Genomic DNA, 24599 nt, shown 5'->3' with positions numbered 1-24599 from the left:
AGCTCCCACCCTCTCCCCCAACACCCCCACCCCTCTCCCCCCTACACCCCCACCCCTCTCCCCCCTACACCCCCACCCCTCTCCCCCCTACAGCTCCCACCCCTCTCCCCTACAGCTCCCACCCCTCTCCCCCCTACAGCTCCCACCCCTCTCCCCCCCAACACCCCCACCCCTCTCCCCCCTACACCCCCACCCCTCTCCCCCCTACAGCTCCCACCCCTCTCCCCCCTACAGCTCCCACCCCTCTCCCCCAACACCCCCACCCCTCTCCCCCCTACAACCCCCACCCCTCTCCCCCCTACACCCCCACCCCTCTCCCCCCTACAGCTCCCACCCCTCTCCCCCCAACACCCCCACCCCTCTCCCCCCTACACCCCCACCCCCTCTCCCCCCTACACCCCCACCCCTCTCCCCCCTACAGCTCCCACCCCTCTCCCCTACTTTGTGTGCTGGGATCCCTCAGCAGCGCCCCCCTCCGCCGGAGGCCCTCCCGCCGGCCCGCCGGCTCCCCCTGGCGGTGGGGAGGCCCTCGGTCGGCGCGCCTGCCGCCTCGCTGCTGCCCCCGGCGGCGGAGCGCGCTCACTGCAGGACGGGCGCCCGGCGCGGCCCGTCTCACTCGCCCGACTCCTGGCCGGAAGGCGCCGGCGTTCCCTCACACCCGGCACGGCGGGCGGAGGCAGCCTGGCAGGAACGCGGCCGGCAGCGGTAAGGAACCATCCTCCCTCCGTGTTTCCCGTTGGGGGTGGGGGGCAGTTTCGGGTGTTGCCGTCGGTGGCGGCGGCGCGGTTAGGCCCGGGGCCTGGGCTCCTTGGCAACGGCCGCCTCCGCTGCTTTGTCCCCGCTGCAGCCCGGCCGCTCTCTTAAACAGCATCAACTCCTAATTATCTGTGTTGCTAAGGAGATGGTTGAATTGCTTCCTCTGTGGTTGTGACTGCTGCACATCCAGTGATAGAGTGAAACAAAGATGTTGCTTGGCAGCGTGTTTCTTGAAATCGGTTCATTGTTCTAACCCCCCGGTTCAGGGAGATGCCTGAGCACTGGGCTCGGGCACAGTGGGCTAGCTCTGTGTACGGAGGAATTGGGCTTTAAAGACACTCATTTTTAAAAAAAAATCATTAATTTTGGTCCTTAATGTGGAATTTGAAATATGTAAATTGCCAGAGCAGAACAGCAGCACAAAATTCTACACCAACAGTTCCAGTGCTGAGAGCTAAAAGATCACATAACACTCTTGCGATTAACAGCAGGAGGGTTATCTCCAGACCTGGTCAATCTTTATTCCTCATTCAGCATTGCTAACTAAGCAAATTGCAAAGTGCTTGCTGCCTGCGTTTCTTGATGTTACAACAGTGAGTACACTTCAAAAGTAGAATTGGAATTGGTTTATTATTGTCACTTGTGCCGAGGTTCAGTGAAAAACTTGTCTTGCGTACCGTTCATACAGATCAATTCATTACACAGTTCATCGAGGTAGTACACGGTAAAACAATACAGAATGCAGAGTAAAGTGTCACAGCTACAGCGAAAGTGCAGTGCAGGTAGACAATAAGGTGGCAGGGTCATAACGAGGTAGATTGTGATGTCAAGAGTCCATCTTATATTAGGGAACTGTACAATAGTCTTATGACAGGCAGGGTAGAAGTTGTCTTTGAGCCTGGTGGTACGTCTTAAAAGCCAACATGAAGAAATGTAACATCGACATCAACAATTGGGAAACCAACGCCAAGGACAGGAAACCCTGGCAAACCATCATCCGAGAAGGAACAGCAACCTTCGAAGCCAACAGATGTGCAGAATTAGAGGAAAAAAAGAAAATGGAAAGAGAGGCAGCAACAACCAAAGCCCGATCTGCCATCTGGAACTACCTGTCCTGAATGCGGAAGGACTTTCAGAGCCAAGATTGGGCTCACAAGCCACTTGAGAGCCCCTAAGTAGATCAACGGAATGAAGACCATCATCCTCGACCTCGAGGGATAGCCACGACGACGTGCTTTCAGGCTTTTGTATCTTCTGCCCGATGGGAGAGGTGAGAAGAGAGAATGTCCAGGGTGGGAGGGGTCTCTGATTATGTTGGCTGCTTTACCGAGGCAGTGAGAAATTTAGAGTGAGTGCATGGAGGGAAGGCTGGCTTCCGTGATGTGCTGAGCTGTGTTCACAACTCTTGCAGTTTCTTGCGGTCCCGAGCAGAGCAGTTACATACCAAGCCATGTTGCATCCAGATAGAATGCCTTCTATGGTGCATCGATAAAAGTTGGTGAGTGTCCAAGGGGATATGCCAAATTTCTTTAGCCTCCTGAGGAAACAGAGGTGCTGGTGAGCTTTCTTGGCAGTGGTGTCTATGTAGTTGGACCAGGACAGACTATTGGTCATGTTCAGTCGTAGGAATTTGAAGCTCTCAACCCTCTCGACCTCAGCACCATTCATGTAGACAGGAGCATGTGCACCACCCCACTTCCTGAAGTCAATGACCAGCTCTTTTGTTTTGCTGACATTGAGGGAAAGGTTGTTGTCATGACACCATTCCACTAAGCTCTCTATCTCCTTCCTTTACTCTGACTCATCGTTATTTGAGATACGCCCCACTATGGTGGTATCATCTGCAAACTTGTAGATGGTGTTAGAGCCAAATCTAGCCACACAGTCATGAGTGTATAGGGAGCAGAGTAGGGAGGTGAGGACGCATCCTTACGGAGCACCATTGTTGACAATAATCGTGCCAGAGGTGTTGCTGCCCATTCTTACTGATTGCGGTCTGTTGGTCAGGAAGTCAAGGACCCAGTTGTAAAGGGAGGTGTTGAGTCACAGGTCACAGAGTTTGGTGAAGAGCTTGCTTGGAATTATAGTATTGGAGGTGGTGCTGCAGCTGTAAACAATAGTCTGACATAGATGTCTTTACTGTTCAGATGCTTCAGAGATGAATGTAGGGAGATGGCATCCACCATAGATCTGTTTGGTGGTAGGTGAACTGCAGTGGGTCTAGGTTCCCTGTGAGGCTGGGGTTAATGTGTGCCAGGACCAGCCTTTTGAAGCACTTCATGATGGTGGATGTCAGAGCCACTGGTCGGTAGTCATTAAGGCATGTTACCTTAGTTTTTCTTTGGTACTGGGATGATAGTGGTCTTTTTAAAGCAGGTGGGAACCTCAGATTGAAGCAGGGAGAGGTTAAAAATATCTGCAAGTACCCCTGCCAGCTGATCTGCACAGGATCTGAGGAGACAGCCAGGGACACCGTCCAGGCCAGATGCTTTCCACGGGTTAACTCTCCGGAGACTGTTCTTACTTCCTCAATCGTGACTATGGGTTCAGGTGCATTGGAGGCTGTCAGGGTGGGTGGTGACATACCAATCTTCTGTTCAAAACTTGTATAGGGAAGGATGTGCTGTTGGCGGCAATGCTGCCTGACTTTTTTTTTTGTAGCACGTTATAGCATGTAAGCCCTGCCACAACTGAAGGCTCGATTTTGGACTGATGTTGTCTCTAGGCATCTCTCGATTTCTTGTAAAGGTCAGGATCACCTGATTTGAATGCTGAAGTCCTAGACTTCATTTGATATTGAGCATTGCTGAATACTTAAGTCGATTGAGTGTTAACTCGGCGAATATGCCAGCTGTTCAATGACTGATTGAGTCTCAAACTTTACTGGGTTGTTTTGCCAGCAAATGTGTTTTGTGTGGGAGAGGCTGTTGAGGGAGGAGTGCTGCTGAAGAATTGTGCCGTGATACTTTTTTATGATGTTCACATGAAACATTGGAACAGGCAGTTCCCCAATTTTTAAATCTCCATTGTGAAGTATTCACTTCAGACAACACTCTCTCAGTCTTGCACTGCTGATGTTTAAATCTTCATATGGAAGTTGCACTTGTAACTGTCTGATCCTTTTGAGTCTGTTGTCATCTGAGCCGAGTTCACAGCTTTTTAAGAGGGAGGGGTTTCACCTCACTGAGATATTGAATCTTCAGTAGGATTTATCAGCCAAATTGGTTCTTTTGTTTTTTAAAAAGACATGAATTTGTATTTATGGCAAGATGTTCCAAAGTACTTTACAGCTAGTGAAGAACTTTTAAGTTATAGGTTGCAGTATTGTGGGTCAAAGGGCCTGTTCTTGTGTTCTGCAGTTCTGTGTTCTATAGAAACCTGATGTTGAAACCCCTGTAGCAAGCAACAGGTTTGTGTGCTGCAGCCTCCCAGAGTAATGTGATAATGATCACTCACTCTCTTCCTCATCTGCAAACCGTTTATGTCCACCTGAGAGAGCAGTGGGGAAGATCACGCCTCCAACAGTGCAGCTCTGGTATACAGGAGAATGATTCTAGATTTTTGTGCTCAAGCCTCTGGAGTGAGAGTTGAGGCTGCAACCCTCTGACAAGGGGCCAGAAGACCCACTGAGCAAAGGCTGAAATGCCAGTACAGATCCACGCTCAATAGCTTTCTTGCCTTGGAGGAATTAGTGCTGCAGAGACCTGAAAGATGGTATTACTTATGATTTGAGGTGGATATAAATGTGAGTAGTCTACACAGCATTAAATGTACAGTGCATTTCCTTTGAATTTGGCTGAGACATCTTGTAATGAGGTCCAGCATCCCAACGAGATGGCAATGAACTTGAATCCCAGTAATCCCTTTTGCTAATCAGAATTATCACCTCCCAGCCTCTGTCGCTATCTCCATCCACTTGTCCCTCTCACCTCTTTATATTGGCTATCTCCCCTTTACATTCTCAGTCCTGATGCAGGGTCTCGACCTGAAAGGTCAACCCTCCTCTTGCCTCCACAGGTGCTGCTTGATCTGCCGAGTTCCTCCAGCAGCTTGGTTTTTTTTACTTGTGGATTAGACTAATTTCTACACTTGACAGAGGAACTCCAGTGTCACCAGCAGATGCTCACCAACTATACCAAATGCCTCTGAGCTAGGGTGTGGTGCTAATACCACACCTTAATTCAGCACACTCAAGTGACTAATGGTTGCCAATGAGTCACTGCATTGTGAAAAACCTGTAATGCACCAGATGCAATCATCGTAAACAAGTGATCGGAACTTGTGTAATATGGGAAGTAATATACCTCCTAAACGTGTTTAGATCATGATACTCTTGCCCTGTTAACACGCATCCTTCAATGAATGCAACTTAAAACACCTGGAACTTTTCCTGTGTAAATTGGCTTTTCTCCTTCATTTTTCAGGAAGTGAGTGTTGCTGGCAAGGCCACTATTTCATTCCCATTCCCTACTTTCTAATTCTCTTTGTAAGCAGTGACTGCATTTACAAAATGCTGAAGTGCTCTGGGCTGTGAAAGGCATTACATAAACTTGCGTTATTTCGTTGTGGTCAAAGGTATTTAACTTTATATGCTCTGAAATTCATGTCTGTGTGTAATACAGTAATGCTAGGTGCTTGTGAGTGGGACTTGGCTGGTGCCAACATGGAATGTGCATCTTGGCTTCTCAGAGTCAACCCAAATCAAATCTTTGTACCTTTTGAACAAATTAATTTAATTTTTATGCATCTCCACCCTACGCATGCTCATCTGAACATTGGCCCAACTCACTGGGGCACAATTCCATTTACAACACTCATTAGCTGGACTCTCACTTAAATGACTGACAAGAGTCAACAGTGAATACCAACAGCTGAGTCTAATCTTGAAGCCCATTCACTGCATGTCCACTCCTCAGGACTTGTGATGGGTTCTGAAGCAACATGAATCCTCCCTGACTTTTCCCCTCCCCAACTTTAGGGCATGGTGTTCAATTCTAACATCCCATCCCTTGTTAATGAGAAACTGTTATGATACAAGCCAGTGATTGAATCCAGCACCTTCTTCGACAGTGAGACTCAGACTTTACATTTTGTTATTTGTTATGTCGGGATAGCCAAGATGGGCCAACTGGCCTTGATCCATTTTGATTCTTAAATTTTGTTTTCTTTCCCCACCCCCCCCCCCCCCCCCCCCCCCCCCCCCCCCCCCCCCCCCCTTCACTCACCCAAGCTCTGTTGCCAGTTGAAAACCATTGGCTTCAAATGTTGGTATGATTTTCATGGGCACCAGATTCACAATCACAATTGGTGATTATCAATGGCTGACATGCATCCAATGTCACTTGAAACACTTGGGTCTTTTTTGTTTAAATTGGATTTTTTTTTGTTTTCATTTTTCAGGATGCATGTGTTATTGAGGCCAGCAATCAATACCCATCTCTAATTTTATAATTCTCTGGATGAGTATTGACTCCATTTAAAAAATGCTCAGGGTCATTGAAGGTGCTGCATAAGCTTGCATTCTTTCTTTGTTCATATGTAAATCTTGAAAGCGGTCTTGGGGGAGGTCATGGGGTTCTTGCATGTGTGTAAAAGACTGGGCTGCAAAGTGTTGTATACAATGGAGGCTTGGGCACCTTGTATAAAATTTAAACACGAGAATATTTCCTTTTGTGGGAGATTCTAGAACAAGGTCATCTTATTTTATGAAATTGATTGAGGGATAAATATTGACCGCAAACACTTAGCGCAAGCTGTTAAAAATTGTGTCACGTAATCTTTTTTGTCCAGCTCACAGGTCAGACAGGGTGTCAATTTCAAGTCTCATTTGAAAGGTGGTATCTTCAACAGTGCAGCATTCTCCCAGTGCTACATGGGAGTATCAGACTAGATTTTCTATTGTCAAGGCTGTGGAGTGGGACTTACCACCACAATCGCCTGACACAAGCACAGAAGCCACATCTGACACAAAGATTACTGAGAGGTTTTGATGAATCGCTTTAGGAAGAGCTGTTGTAATGCTTGAGTATCAGGCATTGCAGAATGTGGCTAATAGATTGTAGGATTGATTCCACAACATTTGGGGCTGTAAGAAACTGGATTTTGAATATTTTTCCAGACAAGGAGTTAATTCTCTTCTTGGCTTTGTGGAAACTTCACGTGGATGGGATTGGGTTAATTTCCAGTTCGATTTCTTTGAGCTGGGTGGGAATCAGCTTGTCTTCTTTTTGGGCACACTTATTTCAAAAGGCACCACAAGTTGGAACTTGAGCTTTAGATTTCTCTTTCTGCTGCGATTTGAATCTTTATGAGGAATTCCTAGGTGGAAATCTGCCATTTCAACACCATTTTGTTGTTATATTGCAAAATTAGGGATTTAAGTATTTTTAACTAATATCTGGATAATTGAATCAGAATCAGATTTATTATCACAGATGACCTAAGATTTGTTGTTTTGCAGCAGCAATACAGTGCAAAGACATAAAATTACTATAAATTACAAAAACAAATAAATAGTGCAAGAAAAAAGAATAATGAGGTAGTGTTCAAGGGTTTGCGCACCATTCCGAAATCTGATAGCAGAAGGGAAGAAGCTGCTTCTGAATCATTGAGTGTGGGTCTTCAGGCCCCTGTACCTCCTCCCCGATGGTAGTAATGAGAAGCGGGCATGTCCTGGATGGTGAGGGTTCTTAGTGATAGATGCCGCCGCCTTGAAGAAATTGCTGCTTTTTAAATTTATTTTCTCTTGGAGGGGTTTGTTTAATGTAGAGTACATTATCAAGAAAACTGCCTTGTAATTCATTTCGCTAATCCACTGCAGAGTAGAAATTGCTCTAATCTGCCTTAGTAATGTGCATTGGTCCCAAGTCCAGGAAAGACATGGCCATTATTGTTTTATTGTTCCTATTACAGTCGATTGACCTCTTGCAGCTCTTGAATACTCAAAGTTTGGGCACCTGTGTACTAATGTGAATTCCTTTTCTCCTTGTCAGCCATCCTTATGGCCTTTCTGAATGTAAGTGGTACTTTGAACATAAGCGTGAATGGTTGAAAACATAGCTGGGCTGGTGTCCATTGGGATACCATGTTTTTCTCTTATATCCCTTACTTTTCACTGAAAACTCAGTCATTCTCTAAAATTCTGGAGGCAAAATGTCTTGTCTTGATAAGATAAGATTTTTTTATCAGTCATATGTACATTGAAACACACAGTGAAATGCATCATTTTGCGTAGTGTTCTGGGGACAGCCCGCAAGTGTCGCCACGCTTCTGGCCCCAACGTAGCATGCTCACAACTTCCTAACCCGTATGTCTTTGGAATGTGGGAGGAAACCGGAGCACCCGGAGGAAACCCACACAGACATGAGGAGAACATACAAACTCCTTACAGAAGCGGCCGGAATTGAACCCGGGTCACTGGCACTGTAATAGCATTACGCTAACCGCTACACTACCGTGCCTGCCTAGATTTTCATGAAACCATTTTTAAAGTGGCGAATCAGTGCAGGAAATGACTCAGTGAAAGCACAGAATTGGTCTGTGGGTCTGGATATAATCAGGGAGAGCTGTTGGCATGTGTTGCATCAACATGGACAGCTCACCCATTTCTCACCCTGCTAAGCACTCGCTAAGTAGAATGAAAGACCCCAAAGGCTTGTTCTACTCAGTGCAGCCCAACTTCTGATAAGAATTGTTCGGTACCCTGTCCCTCATTTGCATGAGGAAGATGACTTATGCCTGCTTTAGGTAGCTTTCTTGAATGGCTAAGAAATAACCTGACCAGATTTTGGATCTAACGTGATTCAGACATTTTTTGGGACCCAGCAACTCGTGCCCCTGAATTGATCATTTTTCTGCTGGTTTCATGTCTTTAACGCAAGTGTAACAAGCACAAATTTCCACAGCCATAGTTTTTCAGACTATGGAGGCCCTCAGATTTTTGTAATCCTTTCTATTGACTTATTAGGCTGTAAATGCTTTAACATTCAGCACTCAAGGCATTGAATGCTCATGGGGGAAAGTTCCTCTTTTATCAGAAACTAAGCAGGGGGCCTGTGAGAATGTGTCAGTATTCACAAGAGGTACCTGGGAACATGTCAGTATTCCAAAGTGTCTCGCGTGCAGAAGAGTTTGCAAGTCACTAATCACGTCCATTGCAGTAGCCATTTTTAATATAACCTCATAAATATTCAAATATAAATCTTGAGTCTCATTATGAATCCATGCTACAAGCATATTTTTAATGAATTATGCAAGGTGTCTGAGTCAGGATGAAAAGCAATTATTTTGTTGAAAAATTCACATGGAGGTCATTGCTCTAATTATTGCTGCTCCAGCTTTTCAAAAGAAATCTGTGCAAAAGATCCAAGCTGCAGTGCATTAAACCATTTTTAAGTAGCAATTGATGTGAGGACTTGAAAGTGACAACTCGGGGTTACTAAAACATCACTGCTTTCTGTCCCCACTGACGTATTAAAATGGTGGCAATAGAATGTGCCAAACCACTTTACAGCCAGTGAGGGGTTTTTGACATGTGGTCACAATTCTAATGTAGGAAAAGTGGAAATTAATTTTTGCACAACCACATCACACAAGACATTTTTATTAGTCACATGTACATTGAAACACACAGTGACATGCATCTTTTGCATAGAGTGTTCTGGGGGCAGTCCACAAGTGTCGCCACGCTTCCAGCGCCAATATAGCATGCCCACAACTTCCTAACCCGTACGTCTTTGGAATGTGGGAGGAAACCTGAGCACCCAAAGGAAACCCACACAGACTCAGGAGAACGTACAAACTCCTTACAGACAGCGGCCGGAACTGAAACTGGGATACTGGCGCTGTAATAGCGTTACGCTAACCGCTACACTACCGTTCCAGCACCCATGAGATGGGCTGAGGGATAAATATTGGTCTGTTCGTTCCATGTGCTTGTTCCAAAACAATTAGTAAATATTTAAAAGATTGGTGAAGTCTGCACTGACCACATCCAAGTTATGTAGAATGTCAAACCAACCAGGATCTTGATTCTATTCACACTATTTTATTAAGGTGGAAATGCAAGTGAGTTAAAAGCTAAATAAAGCATTGTGCAGCTTTTAATGCAAGAGTGTTCAGTGCCATCATCACCAACCTCCTGAATCTAAGGAGCATTCAAGAATGAAACTCAAAAGCTTTTAGTCTATAAACATTGAACCTTCACTGTCTCCCGTCTGAAATTTTCATGACTATTTAGGTTAAAATACTGTGGTCTCCTTTACGTTTAACTTTCTATTTAAATGGACATTGCAGCCACAACAAATTTCCTTAGCTGTCTCAGCTGTCAATACAAAATGCCATCTGGCTGTGCATCCTGAGCAGATTTTATTCGTTGTCTCCTTCTACGCTTCTACTAGTGGCGAGCACACTTCAAAGATTTAAAGAACAGCAGGGTTTAATCGATTAGCTAGTTAAGTGAAAATGAACACTCGTAGATGAAGGAGAGACAAAATCTACAGCAATATCATGTGGATCAGAAAGCCATCCATCTATTAGATGGATTGTATTTGCTGATAGCTGAGATGAAAGATAAATTTTACTCCCATCGCGGTGTTGAATGCACTGTTGATGTATGAGGCTGTGCTTCAATTGTAGGCTGCAAATTTGGAAAATTTGCAACTCACCCACGTGGATGTTGCATTCTACACCCCCCCCCCCACCCCCGCCGCCATTCTTGTCCCTTCAATTTGTCCACTTAATTTGGAAAGTATTGTGTATGTGAGAAAATACAGTATTTTAGCTAATGAGATGATGAACTGACACACTTAGACGGTAAAGTAATATTTTCACTGGCCTGGTGAAATAGTGCTGTGCAAGCAAAATGTTTGTCCCATGTCCACTTGAATTCTGAAAAGCATCCAGAAATGGCAACTTTGTCCCTCCAAACTACAATTTTTTTTCTCAGTGATTTGGCTTGTAACATGGTAACTGGTTGTTGATCAAAAACCTTGATTCATTAGAAGAAAAGATGGCTGATGGTTGAGGATTTATGCAAGACTGTTTTGTATCTTATACATGGCCTTTGTTAACTCTAAGCCTGGATATCTTTTCTTTTTCAATCTTTTTATTGTTTCAAATTAATATCAAATTAATATACATAACATTAGTAATTCTACACATGGTGCAAAGAGATCGGGATAACAATAATAACAATAATATATACGCTCACAGGGAGTAAAATATATAATCTGACCCTCCCAATCTCTTATTAAGTGAGCATAATACAAAAGAATTTGAAAAGAAATTTAATTATATGAAAAGAGAACCCCCAAATTTAAAAAAAATAAACAAAAGTAAACCAAAAACTTCAAAAAAAAAAGCTGGACTGATATTTCTTTGGTTAAAAAAAACACTATTATGTCGTTAGCTCTGCTCCTCTATATTCAAAGGTTATTGAAAGGGATTCGAAAAAGGTCTGGTTATACCATATGGAAATACTGAATAAATGGACTGCAGACTTCATCAAATTTAAGCAAAGGATCAACAGTACCACTCCTAATTTTTTCTAAGTTTAAACATGTTATAGTTTGAGAAAACCATTGAAATGCGGTAGGAGGTATAGGATCCTTCCATTTAAATAAAATGGATCTCTTGGCCATTAATGTAACAAAAGCAATCATATGACAAGCAGAAGCAGATAAGTGGCCAGGATATCTTGTTGCTGGAAATGGTTCTCTGAAGATGAATTCCCCAGCAATTATATCTTCTGCTGTGATCCACTAAAGAAGGATATTGCAAGAGGCATCTTACGCAATTTTAGGGAGTAGAATAGTTCCCTACGTGAAGCTTTAAAAAAAATGGAAATTGTGCTTGGTTGAAAGCTTTCAAGGATTTATGTTGTTCCTATCTCTGCTGGCTGTCGTGTACTTTTTGCCACGAGTGTTCAAGTTCTCTTTCAGTGACATTTTTGCCTTTAAATAAATGTACATGTAAAATGTAATATCCAATTCTGTGATTGTGATATGATGAAAAGGTCAGGGTGTGTGTTTGCATCAGTTAGGCTTTTATTTACCAAGGTTTAGGAGATTGGCAGTGGGGGCAATGGATGGGAACTAATAGAAACCTCAAAATTCCTACATAATTCCAAAATTCCAACGGATTGAAGGCAGGAAGGATGCTCCTAATGGCAGAGCAGTCCAGGACCAGGAGTTGCAGACCAAGAATAAGGGGTATACTATTTAAGACTGAGATGATGAGAAATTTCTTCTCTACCACAGAAAGCAGTTGAAGCCAAATCATTAAGAAGGTGCTGGATATTTTTCTTGGGGCTAGTGGGATTAAGGGATATGGTGATAAAACTGAAACAGAATGATGAACTTGGATGATCAGCATGATCATACTGAATGGTGGAACAGGCTCAGAAGGTCAAATGGCCTCCTGCTCCTATTTTCTGTATTTCCATGTGTGAATGACCTTAATCATTTGAGCCATAACTTTCAAGGTGTGAAGTGAAGCAAAAACACAATCTGCTGGAGGAACTCATTGGGTCGAGCAGCATCTGTGGGGGTGGGTGGGGGTGGTGGAGGAAATCTCTGCATTTTGAAACCCTGCATCAGGACTAAGAGGAGAAAGCCAGTATAAAGGGGGAGTGTGGTGAGATGGGCCAGAGGTAGTCTGAGGGGTTGCGGGGGTGTGAAGGATGATGGGCATATCAGGCCAGCAAGGAAAGGGGGAGGGGTGGAGTTGGGAGATGGATGATAGATGGAGGCAGACAACAAAAAAGGAGGAAGATGGAGGTAGGAGGGGGAAGGGAGGGTGAAGGTAGAGACAGCTGCTGGAGGTTGACAAGCAGGAACACAAAGACCACCAGGTCTGGAACCTGATGTGAATATGGTTTTGAGAATGTGATCTTGCAGGATTTGACATTCAATGAATTACTGATTAATTAATGTCAATTATTGTTATCAATTCCACACAATGTGTTTAAAGAGCTATCTAGTCTCTCTCTGGTGCATTGGTAGGTTCATTCAGTGAGGTAGAACTATGCAGATGAGGATGGAACAGGTTTGATTCCAGACCTGCATTGTTAACTTGACATAGCCAAAGTTGTGAACAGGGAGCTCACATTCGGCTTAACATGGGGTGAGGGAGGAGACTGTAGGCCAGATTTTTTGTTCCTGATCTCTCTAGTGGACTATAATTGGTTATAGGTGATACAGTGGTGATCAATTATGTGTAGGTCCACATATCCACTGTGGTCTCTCAAGCAAGCCACCCGGCAGTGACTGCCACGTGTACCCAAGTAGTATAATTGTATCGTATATACTTTAATGCCATTGTGTGAGAGAATTAGCAAGGAAAGGAGTAAGTCTCAGGAAACAAGCTTATTTTCAGTCTGGTTGAGTTCAGGAAAAGCAGAAATAGCATTGATCTCAGTATTTTTTTTAGCCTTAAGTGGATGTGCCTTAGCCATTTTAAATAGCATCTTGAAGAGCCACTAAAACATCAGCAAGGAAACAACATAACTGATTATTCGTTTCTCCTTTTCAAAAAATGTGTAGATTAGGTACAGTTGCCAGATGGGAATACACTTCCAGCAGGCAGGATTTGTTTGGCAATGTCATTAGAGATTTAGAAATCTCCATTGAACCTGGCAAAGGATTTTTTTTATCTTTTATAATTCCTGTGGTGAATAGGATTGCCCTCTGTTGGCATCTCAGCCTATCTTCTTAAAGCTGGTTCCTTGGGTTGGTGCAAAGCAAGAAAAGATCTCTCTCAAACAAAAAAGAAATCTTTTTATTAAGGAATAAGAGGACTTGCATTTATATAGTAACAATTATCACAGCAGATGATTTTTTTTGATGTGTAGTCATTGTTTTAAATGTAGTGAAATGCATCAGTCAGTCAATACACAATATGCCACAAACAGCAATGAGATTATAGATCAGGTAATTGTAAAATAGATATTGGTTAGAATACTGTAAGAATTTTGGTTCCTCTTTAAATAGTACCATAGATCTTTGAGTTGTCATAATGAAGCAGGATGGTTTTGGTTAGGCTCTCATTCAAAAGCATCTCTAACAGTAGCAAACAACAACCTGCTGGAAGAACTCAGCGGCTCGAGCAGCATCTGTGGAAGGAAAGGAATTGTCAACATTTCGGGTCAGAACCCTGCGTCAAGATTCTGTAACAGTATATCACTCCCTTACAGTAGCACACCTAAAACTGTGTTCACGTACATATGTATGGGCTCGCATACATACTCTTATAACTTGGTTGAATGCTGCCGGTTAGCGAGCCCGAAACTTGGATTTCAGCAGAAAATTTTGCCAAGTAAGTTATCTCTCTGCAGGAGAAGGAAAATTAATGGGAAATTTCCTTGTGACCTGCCAAAAGCAGAAATTTTCCATCACCTTTCAACTACGGAAAGTTTATAACCAAAAGAAGGAACAGAAGGGAAAATAATTTATTGGGAGACTTCTGATTTCAACAAGCACAATATCAATGGTGGCATCCTCCAAGGCTTTAGACAAACTGAACTACTTTCAAGTGAAGGCCTTGATTAAATATTACCACCAAACTATGAAGGTTAAACGGTCATTCCACTTCAGCACAGGAGTGCTGCCATTTGTTGGGTGAGGCATGTTGGTAACAAGACTGTAGTGCATGGGAGATTCAAGATCTTAACTGTTTAGAAGATAAGGATTTAATGGCTCAAACTTTGTTGGACAATTGAGACAAGTTTGTTGAAGCCTTTGAGAGGACTTTTGTGAGTGTAGTTAATTTGGCAGTAAGCATATAACATATTTCCTCTGATTAGAAAAACAGTACTCTGTGGAGTGTGTCTAATTTCTAAAGCACCAATATCTAATACTGTGATCCACACACGTTTCTCAACTGTAATGTCATCACTTGCCCTTGAAGTAGGTAACCATTACAGATCCTTGATCCCCTCGAGTGGTGTCATTTTAATCTCTGGGTCCACCCTACCATTTTCTAATCCATCTCTTTAAGGACTGCTGTTTAGGCCCAGTATTTGGAAATAGTGTGTCTCTAATGTTATTAAGAAGATTTTGCCAATTTCCTTATTAAACTTGCAATTGAGATACTCCAGTAGCACGGGGCTCTGATTCACTTATTTTAAACTGGCTCACTCTGAGATCTGTTCAGAGATTCAGTCAAATGGCTGGAGAGGGTGAATGCCAGATTTGCCTCTGTTGATTGTTTCTTAGGCACTTGGAAAAATGCTCCACAAACGTGGAAGGTTTGTGCAAAACATTCTTTTAAATTCCTTAAACAATATCAACAACTTGAACTTGTATTTTTCACATAGCAGTATATTATAATACATCTCAAAGGTGCTTTACAAGTTTTTTATATTAAAAAAAATCTCACACTGAGCTACATAAAGAAGTATTTGGACAGATGGCCAAAAGCTTGGTCAAAGATTTGGGTTTTCCAGACCACCTTAACAATGGAATGTGAGCTGGAGAGGTGAAGATAAATATAGAAGGAATCCCAGAACTTGGGCTTTGGCAGCTGAAGGCATGACCACAAGGAATGGAGCAATTAAATTCATGGATGATTGAGGCCAGAAATAGAGGGGCATGAAAATCTCGGAGGGTTATGGAGCCAGAGGAGACTGCAGAGAGAGAAAGGGCCAAGATTATGAAAGGAATTGAAACCAAGGAAGAAAACCTGTTTAAACTAAATTACATTCAAGACCTTAAATGTTTATAAGGTAAGGATTTAATGGCCCAAACTTTGCTGGACAATTTATACAAGTTTCTTGAAGCCTTTGAGAGGACTTTTGTGAGTGTAGTTAATTTGGCAGTAAGCATATAACGTATTTCCTCTGATTGGAAAAATGCAGTGCATGGTGGAGTGTGTCTAATTTCTGGAGCACAAATACCCAATACTGTGATCCACACACGTTTCTCAACTCTACATGTCACTGCATCACTTGCCCTTGAAGTAGATAACCATTATAGATCCTTGATCCCCTCGAGTGGTGTCATTTGAACTTGCAGCTGTACTTCTTTCTAAGGTTACCAGGCATTTTAAAATGTAACATGAACCATTGCCTTAAGCCTTATTTTCCACTCCAAGGCTGTATTATGTGAAGCATCATAGATTTTTAATTGGGTTGTAATTTTCTATATCTTTCATTTAAAGTGGAGATCTTTATAACTTTAGTTGAATGGATTCAACACTTCTAGAGTCATAGAGTTGCACGGCATGAAAACAGGACCTTTGGCCCACCATGTCTTTGCCAGCCATCATGCCTATCTATTCTAATCCGGTTTGCCTGAATTAATTCCATGTCCCTCTATTCTCTGATCATTCAAGTACCTGTCCAGATGCCTCTTAACTGTTACTGTTCCTGCTTCCTCCTCCTCTGGCAGCTTGTTCCAGATACCAACTACTCTTTGTGTGAAAGATTTACCCCTTAGGTCCCCTTTGAACTTCCTTCCTCTCATAAACCGATGCCCTCTAGCTTTAAACACCACTACCTGGGGAAACATGTTAATGAATTTCCATAGCCTCTTTAACAACCTCAGGATATCCCAAACCATTTCATAAATGGAAGTACTTTTGAAGTGTTATCATATGTAGGAAACGTGGAATCCAATTTGATCACAGCAAGCTCCCAAAACAGCAGTGCAATAATTAGCAGGTCATTTACCCTATCTATGTCCCTCATAATTCTATATTACTCTATAATGTCACCCCTCAGCCTCCTTTTCTCCAGGGAAAACAGATCCAGACTATTCAATATCTCCTGAGAACTCAGGTCCTCCAATGCAGGCAATGTCCTTGTGAACATTATCTGCACCCTCTCTAACTTAATCACATCTTTCCTGTTGTGTGGCGACTAGAACTGCACCCTGATTCTATGTTTCACCACCCATCTGCCTGCCCAACCCTGCACCCAAAGTTTCTCCCCCTTTTGATCAACAGCCGCTATAGACCACCTTACCCAGCTGGCTACTTTGTAAATGGCTGTGTTTACCAAGTGTTGGCTAGCTATTTGCAAATGAAGAGTATTGTAACCAAGTTTCTCTATGATACCTTTACAATGGGAGCAGAACAAGGTAAAAAGTGACCAGAAGAAGGAAACGGTGATTTAATTCCACTTCCCTCTCCCATCACTTACCTCTGTTGCCATTCACACCTCCTCATGGTATTGACTATGAGATTCATTGTCCAGACTCAGTTACCATTCAACTACATTTGGCACTGACTGGGAACCAAATCTTGTACATCCTACTATGCCAAGCAGGGTTGCTTAACTTTATTATGTTGCTTGATAATATAGCCAGCCTCTGAAATGCCCAAGCAAACCATGCATCCCATGAATGAATTATAAACAATTGGATAGCTGTTTTAGCAAACTGGCGCTGATGCACTAGATGGAATGACTGCCTTCTGTGTTTTAAGACTTTAATTGCATTTTAAGATCCAGTTGCCATGACTATAATTTGTTTACATTATAAATTTATGTTAATTTGTGCATATTAAATCAAAGCCAGTGTAAATGAAATTTATCTCAAGAGTGTAAGTTGTATTAGTGTAATTCATTGATTTATAGTATAACCAGGCTGTGAAGATGAATTTGCACAGCTTTGACATTCCACCTCTCCCACAAACATTGTCAAGCTATCCTATGGGGGTTCCTTGCATTTAAAATTACAATTTATAATCACAAAGATTCATGAGTAGATTTGGAATTAAAGGAAAAAATATGCAAAACATGCAAAAAATAGCCCCTTTAACAGTCTTAGGATATGCCAAACCATTTCATAAATTGAGGTACTTTTTAAGTGTCATCACTTGTAGAAAACATGGAATCCAATTTGACTGCAGCAAGCTCCCACAAACAGCAATGCAATAATATCAGATCATTTAATTGGTGTTGTAGATGAGGAATAAATATACAACATCCATTTCATATAATACTCTACCGTGTATAGGGGAGCACTGAAATGAGTCTCCCTCATAGGATTGAGTCCTCAGTGCTAGTTAATTGTCCAGATTGCAGCCCCACCTGTCTCACCTGATGAATAACCCTTTCCACCCCACATTTCTTACCTGCTTGACCATTCTCCCCCCATTAGCCTGAACCCTCACCCCACCAGCGCAATCCCTGTTTTTGACCTGATGGACCACCCTCACCACAACCTGCCTGACTGTCTTTCTATCTCCCACCCCTCTCCATCGCTCCCCCCCGTTGTCTTTGGTGACAGGAGATCACAAGGGAAAAGGCCTGTTCTACCGAACATAATGACCTTGTGAGGCCACTATGTCAGAGTCTCTCCTTCAACAGGCCAACATTCAATTCTACTTCATCCTCTGGAGTTGGACTTAGACCCACAAAGTGCCGCCCACTGAGTCACAGCTGAAACAGTGCAAAATTACCAGCTAGCTAGAGAATATCATATATTGACCTCAACATTGTGTATAATTTTCATTCTTTAATTGTCTAGGAACAATAATTTTTAAAAAATGATGGTCAGTACCTAGTTGTCCTGTATACAGTAATAGCACTGTAACAATCTGACTGAAGGTGTATGCTCTATTGGTTTGCTAGTTCACAAGCTACATGATGCAGCTTGGAGATCTTTTCTGACGAAAAGCCATGTTGTCACTTTTTGTTTCAAAACCCAATAACTCCATTCCCTTTGCCCTACCCAAGTCCTTTTCGAGGGAACAGGCAGGTAAGGACAGGCAGGGAACTGAGGGATATGGAGCACGTGCAGGCAGATGTGCAGTTTAAATTGGCATTATGATCAGCACCGACATTGTGGGCTGAAGGCCTTTTCCTATGCTGTACTGTTCAAATATACTCCTTGCCAAAAAAAACCTCAAATCTCATTTCTTTGATCTTGCTTTTACTCAGGTCTCTCCTTTCATGGCTTACTTTTTTTTGATACAGGTGTTCTAGTTCACACCTTGAGATGCCTTTATATTAAAAATGAAAGCCCTTTTGTTTTAGTAAAAGCAGTTTACAAATCTTTTATAACACAGTGTCAGCAGTACCTTGCACTTTGCATTCTGAGTTACAAAAAAGGAGCAAGTGAATGAAGTTGCTCGATTGTATTTATCAGATAGTGTTTGTTCTGCATTTTTCTCCACTGAAGTGTGTGTATGTACAGCTGGAAATAAAACAGATTTAGATTAGTATATTGTCATTTACACCAGAGTGCAATGAAATTCCTTGCTCACATGGAGCACACAGAGTAAAGAGTGTACATGGTAATAATAAATGCAACAATAAATATGGCAATGAGCACAAAACAGCAGAACGGTGTGGAGTATAGTAGTGCAATCTGAAGTAGTGCAAAAAGAAATTCTAGAATAATAATAGAATAACCAAGAGAGGTCAAATTAAAAGTTTGAGAATGTGGCAGCACCCCTGTAAGGGGATGTGAAAGAGGTGATGGGTTCAGAAGTCTGATAACAGTGGAGAAGAAGCTGTTCTTGAGCCTGGTTGTCCGGTCTTTCAAGCTCCGTGTGTTTAAAGTCACAATTCTAAGATACAAGATTGTGCATAAAATTAATGAATGTTAGAAATGCTGTTAAGATTCTACTGTGCTGCACAGCCTGCAAAGTGGAATTACTCAACAAATTGTGAGCTCAAGTAAGTGTGTGGGATGTGTCACAGACATTCTCAAACTGACTTCACAGAATACTTGTTGCTTGTCAGTGACTGAATTCTCACAAGGAACATTTGGAGATGTTAAAATTGGTTCTGGATCTCCATTGTCTGACAACATTGATCCCCAGGCTTGAATTCTTCCCTTGTGCCAGTAATGGATACCGCCCCAGCTGTCTTATACTCTGGTATAAAAATTTTCATGCTTCTTGGTAAGGTCTTCTATTTTTACTCTTGCCTTTTCTCTGATGATTATAGCATTTATGAAATCCCCACACTGGATATCTTCTGAAAAGCAATTTAACATGGTGTTTGTAAAAGCTGAATGCAGCAACAGTTATTGGCATATTTGTTTAATCAGCACACTATAATATTTTTATAATAATTGTTCATGGGCTGATGGTATGGGTGTGGTTGCCAACAGGTGGGTGTGAAATAAAGTTGGAAAATAATGTCAATTATTTCTATTCTGTTGAGACAAAGGTTGAGATGAGGAACAACAAGATGTTTGGGAAGGACAGCCAGGCAGGTAGCCCATTAGCCAAGTACCTGCGTGCTCCAGTGGTCAGGAATGTAAGTATAAGAATACATCCCGGTAGACCAAAAATATAGATTAAAATGGATATGGATTTTAAAAAAATAGGTACTAAAACCTACTGTTGCTTGTAGACACGGCAGAGTTTTCCAGCTGAGAAGCAGAGAGACTAAGTGGTCTCTCTTCGCTATTCTATGGATTGAATTTGTCCTTCTTTATGAATAGTACATAGCTGGGCATCCACATTGTTGGGTAGATACCAGTGTTATAACCATACTGGAGCATCACACACAAAATGCTGGAGGAACTCAGCAGGTCAGGCAGCATCTATGGAGGGAAATGATCAGTTGACATTTCAGCTGAGACCCTTCATCAGGACTGATTTCCAGCTTTCAGCATCTGCAGTCTCTCTTGAGTCTCCATTATGACCATACTGGAACAGCTTGACTATCAGCATAGCTAGTTCTGGAGCACGAGCCTTCAGAACTACAGTGGGGACGTTGTCTGGTCACATAGCCTTTGCTCTATCCAGTGCTCTCAATGTATGGTGATGTTTGCTGAAGTCTTCAGGAAACAACTCATGCCATGCAAGTTTGAATACTACAGTTCATGTGTCACTCTTTCCAGTCAAAAAAAAATTAAAGAGTAAAGAATGGATAAAGAAATTCTGTCTGATCTCTGTCCTGAATGGCCAACCCTTTATATCTGAGTCTGTGGCAGCTGGTTATGGACACCTTAAGCAGGAGAAACGTCATCCCTGCATCTAGCCTGCAAGCACTTAAAGAATGTTGTATGTTTCAATAAGATTACCTTTCGTTCAGAGTCAAGTAAAGGCCTAATATGCTTAATCTCTCCTCATAAGACCAGTCCTCCATTCAGGGTTCAAGCTGGTGAATGTCAGTTGCACACTCTCTATTGCAAGTACATCCTTCCTGAGGGAGGAAGATCAGACTTGTAGACAATGTTCCTGACGCCATCTCACCAGAGCCCTGTATAACTGGAGCATGACATCTTTACTCTTGCTTCCATTTCTACCATCTACAAACTACCCACCTCCTCACTTCACCAGGCAACTCCTGTCTTGTGTGTGGAAATGTCAGCGGTTCCTGCACTGGCCTCATCAGAATCTCCAAAACTAGCAACTAATCCTTGATCCTGAGGGACTGCCTAAGAAGAAGGAAATAGATCCTGGCAGCTTCTATGCTGCTGATGTCATAGAACATAGAACAGTACAGCACAATACAGGCCCTTTGGCCCACAATGTTGTGCCGACCTTTAAACCTCACTTAAGACTATCTAACCCCTTCCTCCCACATATTCCTCTATTTTAAATTCCTCCATATGCTCATCTAGCAATCTCTTGAATTTGACCAATGTCCCTGCCTCCACCACCACCCCAGGCAGCGCATTCCATGCCCCAACCACTTTCTGGGTAAAAAACCTTCCTCTGATATCTCCCCTGTACTTCCCACCCATTACTTTAAAGCCATGCCCTCTTGTATTGACCATTGGTGCCCTGGGAAAGAGGCGCTAGCTGTCTATTCTACCTATTCCTCTTAATATTTTGTACACCTCTATCATGTCTCCTCTCATTCTCCTTCTCTCCAAAGAGTAAAGCCCTAGCTCCCTTAGTCTCTCCTCATAATGCATAATCTCTAAACCAGACAGCATCCTGGTAAATCTCCTCTGCACCCTTTCCAATGCTTCGACATCCTTCCTATAATGAGGCGACCAGAACTGGACACAGTACTCTAAGTGTGCTCAGACTACCTGGTCTGTAGTTCTCAGCTTCTGAAATAGTAGGTTCTATTTGCTACCTTCCAATCTGTGGGAGACATTCTTAGATCTAGAATTTTGGAAAATGGCAAGCAATGCTTTTAAAATCTTGGAATGTAAGTCATCAGATCCTGGGAATTTATCATTTTCAGCCCCAATAATCACTCCAATACTTTTTTGCTAATGTTTGTTTATTTCAGTTGCTCATTCATTCTAGACCTATTGCTTCTGAGGTTTCTGTATCTTCTGTGAAGACATGCATAAATTATTTATTTAGTTTCTCTCCCATTTCCTTATTCCCAAACGTAATTGCTCTGGTCTCTATCTGTAAGGTACCAATGTTGACCTTTGTTAATCTTTTCTCTTTTATATATCACCAGAAGCTTTTACAGTACTGTTGTGTTTCTCACTAGATCACTCTTGATTTCTACATTCATTTTCCTTGTCAATGCCTCCCTTAGTGAATTCTGAAGTTTTCCCATTCCTCAGGCTCAGGCTTCTTTTTGGCAACATGATCTGTTTAATACTACCTTTAACGTCTCATGTTAGCCATGATCAGAAATTATTCCTTGTTTACTGTAATACCTTTTAATGTAGTTCCCCAGTCTACTTTGGCCAATTCAGGCCTCACATCTTTATAATTAGCTCTACTTAGATTTTAGACCATGGTTTCAGATTGAATTAATTCATTTTCAATCTTCATTTAAAATTCTGTCCTATTATGATCACTCTTTCCTAAAGGCCCCTTAATTACCAGATTATGAATTAACCTTTTCTCATTGCACAATGCTGGTTCTAAAGTACCCCCTTCCTAGTTAGTTCCTCAACATACTGATCTGTAAAACTATCTCTTATTCACCGTCTTTTGCACTATTGTTGCTGATTTAGTTTGCTTAGTCTATACAGATAAAAGTCCTCCATGATTATTAGATTACTCTTGTTAAATGCACCTCTAATTTCCTGGTTTATACTATGCCTTACATTATCATCTCTGGGGAGCTTTGGACAATGCTCACCGATGTTTATTTCTGCTTGCTGTTTATCAGCTCCACACAAATTGATTGTACGCCTTGGTTTTCTCAGCTAAGATCCTTTCTCCGTTGAAATGAATAAAAATGGTCAATGACTTAAACTGTAAAACTGGCAATTTAAAATGCCTTCATCCTGACCTTGATTTCCATTAAGATGGAACGGTTACATTTTCTAGACAGCATTTAGCAAAATATATTGACTCATAAGTAATTGTAATTTTGCCTATAAATTCTGTTCTTCAGATTGTAACTGGATGGTGAAGGAGTTATCAGAGATCTTGCTGTTTTTAACATTGTGTTACAGCATTAAGAAAAAGTGATAATCTTATTTCAGCCATTAGTGCAGCTTGAGCTGAGTGGGATCGATGTTAATATAGTTGCAAAATGAAATCTGAGCCAAGGATGAGAGATGACCAGAAAATGTCTTGGATCATTTCAAACATAGACATGCTACTGACTTGGCCACTGATTCCCCCAGCTGACAGTTGACCAATGAAATCATCCGCTTAAAGCAGAGTGAGGCCGAAAGTTGTTCTGTGCTTAGATTCAGATGTCTAGTGTTTGAAGCTCAGCAGATTCTGTGCTTTTCTCTTGAATTTATTTTAAGCTCTATTTGATATTTTGCTTCCCAGTAAGCTGATGTCTGGAGAGACACAAGAGACTGCAGATGCTGGAATCTGGAGCAACAAAACAATCTGCTGGAGGAACTTAGCTGGTCGAGCTGTGAGAGGGAAGGGAATTGAAGCAGATGCTGCTCGACCCACTGAGTTCCTCCAGCAGATTTTTTGTTGTAGCTGATGTCTTATTATTTGTTGAATAAGAGGTGGATGCAAATAGGTTTGACTTTCACATCTGAGTCTTGCATAATACATATTGTTACTAATTGCATTTGGTTTCTAAGTGCTGAAATTATATACAAATTTAACTTCTACAATTTAGCCTACTTTCTGAAATTATACTAATAGCCCTATGAATAAGCCCCTCTAAAATAGCTAGTGTTAAAAGTATTGAAGGTAAGTGTGGTACCAGGTCCATCTTTCACTTTGTATCTGTGCTTGTCTGTAAACAGATGCCATGATGACATATAGTGTGCAGAATTTTGTTTCTCACTTCCCCTGTTGTAAACGATGACTGTGGAAGACAGGTATCTACAGAAAACAAAAACAAACTTAGAACACCAAAATTTAAGGCTACAACCTTGAAATTACAAAATGAGCAAGGCAGAGTATAGGAAAGGAGTTGATGAAATTTAATGCATGCATGTTTAAAGCATTGCACAGAGTATTGAAGCTCAAAGAAATCCAGAAGCTTTAATAGACTTGATGACTAACCAGTGCAAAACTGGAGTCAACAAAGCTGATGGAATATTGAACCTCAGAGCCGGTACAGTGAAATACAAGTCTGTAGAACGATGTGGCCAAACTGTAAAGTGCTCTGGCCAGAAAGAGCGTTTCATTTCCTGTCCTGGTTGCTCACTAACAAAGGAAGACATCCACACATGGCAGGATATGTAGGAAAGAACCATTCAACTAAGAGCCTGACTTATGAGAAAGGATTGAAATTCCATGGACTTTTTGGCTGAAAGTGACCTTATGGCAGAGGCAGAAACCAAGGAGATGGAAACATTCCTGAAACACTACTTACAATTAATTTGTAACTGTTGGAAAAGTTACTTCAGGTTTATTTTATAAAACTTTTAGAGTCATAACAAGAAATTTACCACAGAATACTTCTAATTTTCTGATACAGTGAAGGTGAGAACTCTGGCATCATTTAAAAGATAGTTCAGCAATAATGGGTTTGTAGGTTTTATTGTGGGTATGTGAATTAATGTGAGCCATTAATAGGGATTGGAGAACTGCAA

General features: G+C 41.9%; 1 protein-coding gene across 3 annotated transcripts in view; it reads left to right on the top strand.

Annotated features, from left to right (window-relative positions):
* Window positions 1-558: 558 nt before the first annotated feature.
* Window positions 559-24599, top strand: part of ctnnbip1 (catenin, beta interacting protein 1) — a 71008-nt gene continuing 46967 nt past the window's right edge. The window contains exon 1 of one of the 3 annotated variants that reach the window (XM_052039592.1): window positions 559-705. The gene's annotated coding sequence lies outside the window, so the exon portion shown is untranslated. Of the gene's footprint in view, window positions 706-3403; window positions 3505-5208; window positions 5332-24599 lie in introns of those variants that run through there. The other 2 variants (XM_052039593.1, XM_052039595.1) reach the window with 2 other exon arrangements.

Source organism: Pristis pectinata, chromosome 26 (genome assembly GCF_009764475.1).
Source record: "Pristis pectinata isolate sPriPec2 chromosome 26, sPriPec2.1.pri, whole genome shotgun sequence".
In the NCBI taxonomy this organism is placed as follows: domain Eukaryota; kingdom Metazoa; phylum Chordata; class Chondrichthyes; order Rhinopristiformes; family Pristidae; genus Pristis; species Pristis pectinata.
This window is presented reverse-complemented; position numbering and strand designations above follow the sequence as displayed.